Consider the following 2561-nt stretch of genomic DNA (forward strand, 5'->3'; position numbering starts at 1 on the left):
AGGCGATAACATAGAAAAGGGAATAGTCAAGGTAACTCCTCAAACATTCAGTGGAACATGAGTTATCATGGTGGGCGTGTTTTGTTTTATCTCAAACACAAGATAAACTGCACCAGATTGGGGGAAGTGTTTTGCTAAATTCGTAACATAGTGCTTATAAGTTTTTCTATGGAATATCCAACGAATGTATAACATGGTACCCAATGTATGCATGCAATTTTTACTTATTCATTACAAAAAAGAAGAATCTCAAGGTTTTGACTATACAAATTTTATGGTGGTATTTATGGTGGTATTTGTGTTGTTGATAATCTGAGTGTCTTACCTGAATCTACAAAATGGATTCCAGCAATATGAAATGTCATTCAGTTGGACTATTACAGTTAGCTGCAAAACACTTAAATATTCTATGCTTCAGAAATATCGATGTTTTCATTGACGGAAAGCATAGTTTCAGGGGACGGATCTTGAATCTCTTCGCTATCTGGTTGTGATTGATGCTTAGCAGCAGCTTGCAACACCCTGTTTTGAACGTCAGTTGAAGAAGGTGAAGTTGGTAGTCCATTACGATTACGGTTTGTCTCCAACTTGCCAACTGCCCATGTCATTGGGACCAAAAGTTGTCTGGAAAAGTTAACACCGTAAGCATCCGTTTAATACCATCACAGCAACAATTTGCAGTTACAACATAGTAAATATCTCGTATCACAAGCATGTACAAATTCTAACAATGTAATGGCGTCCAATGAGTTTTTGGCAAAAAAACATCCTTCAACTATGCTTCAAACTTAAAATACATTCTTGTACTACCATGGTGAACAAAACACATCCTTGAAATATCTAAAATTTAACATGTTTCATCTTACCATCAAACTCTGTTTAAAAAACTAACAGAATGATCGTTTTCTTCTCTGCATGAGCTCGGCCATGAGTGTGTTCGACTTGGAAGAGAAAGAGGGATGAGGCTAATTGAAAATTGGAGAATAGGGTATGATACTAGAGCTGAAAATTATACAAAGAAAATCAGCTTAACTTCAGTTGCATTGCTCTTGTTTCGGGCAGTCACAAGAATGCACAGAAACTAGCTTAGCTTCTAATTCCATGCGGCAGCATTATAATGGTGGAGCTTAAGTAAGGATATTAAGATAAGGCTCCTCCTTGCACTGGCATACTATTTTGAATTTTTAATCAAACCCTGGTAGGTAGCAGCTCCCACACTACTCCGCCGTCTAAATCTAACATGCTCAAAGCCTTATTGAAGTTAAGGTCCTTAGCGGATCTACAAACTCTTATTCATGCAACCAAATCACACTTGATCATTTTAACATGCAGTTGAATCACCTATGAATCATCATTGTTTAGACAAAATATATGTATTTTTTGCTGGATGTTGAAGACAAAGGGGGAGAAGACAAAGTAACTGAAAAAGGTCATTTGTAGGGAAGTCACATGCATAGGCGCTTCTTTAGTCAAAACTATTAGTTTTTGTCAAGAAAAGTAACGGAAGTATGGATTTTGCTCATGGTGGTATTACACGGATGTAGTTTAAGTTTGATGTAGTATTTTTGGCCAAAAACTTGTGTTCAACAGTATGCCGCGATAAAAAAACAGATCTGGGAGGAAACCATGATGGTAACTGATAAGACGTCTGATCTGTCAAGATCTGATATGATCTCATCCTAGTACGGGCTATGTTTGAGTTATCATCATTTCTGCCATGTTAATGCATAAGATATAAGAATGGAACTGTCTCATTGTACAAGTTCACAAATGGAACCGACATCTACTGTGTTTATTTGTCATAGCATATAGATGGAAGAGTTGTTTCTCCTTTCAAGTAAATTCCTATGTTTGTCATGTGCATATAGATTGAAGAGTTGCTTCTCCTTTCAAGTAAATTCCTAATAACTTTTCATTTTAATCAAGACGTAAGTATTTAATGAAAAGCTCAATGTGATTGAGTTGCCAAAGTAGTATCACATTTACAACAAGAATTCATTTCATTAATAACCCATATACGATATACAATGGGTGCATTAGTTATTTCACTTTGTATTCTTTTAACCTTTATTCCACCTTAGCAAAACTTTAGGACTGTGGTTCAAAGGACAAAAATAAATAAACACTGTAAAAGACATACACACTTGACAGCAATTCAAGTTCATGGAAAGGGCTGTTACCTCACATCCTGTTTCAAATCTTCTGAATCCTCATAAGAAGTAATTCGACGGTATAAAGTCTAAAAACCAAAATAAATCCAGAATTTAGGAATTCAAGTATCAGCTTAACATCCAACAAATAACAAGCTTTTAGCAATGAAATTTTGAAAAATAATCATGAAATCTTCGTTTGGCTTTCCAACAACAGAATCCAATATGAAAAAAGTTTGTTCACTCATTTCAGTTAGTTGTTAGTGTTCGGACATAGGAAATTCTCTCTCCAAACTAGAAGAATTACCTGACATAGGCCGAAAACTCCAACATATTGTAGTGTCTTCTCCCACTCTAGACAATTAAAAGGAAAAAATCTTAGTGTCTTCCATCAGGAGAACAAGCATCCAG

General features: G+C 35.6%; 1 long non-coding RNA gene across 1 annotated transcript; it reads right to left on the reverse strand.

The window, feature by feature from the left end:
* Positions 1 to 208: 208 nt before the first annotated feature.
* LOC124890442 lies at positions 209 to 2561 on the reverse strand. The gene is made up of 3 exons (XR_007049176.1): positions 2458 to 2561; positions 2181 to 2239; positions 209 to 624 (listed from the first exon to the last, which is right to left on the reverse strand). It is a non-coding gene; the product is annotated as an uncharacterized LOC124890442 (long non-coding RNA).

The sequence above is a fragment of the Capsicum annuum genome, unplaced genomic scaffold, assembly GCF_002878395.1.
Source record: "Capsicum annuum cultivar UCD-10X-F1 unplaced genomic scaffold, UCD10Xv1.1 ctg17465, whole genome shotgun sequence".
In the NCBI taxonomy this organism is placed as follows: domain Eukaryota; kingdom Viridiplantae; phylum Streptophyta; class Magnoliopsida; order Solanales; family Solanaceae; genus Capsicum; species Capsicum annuum.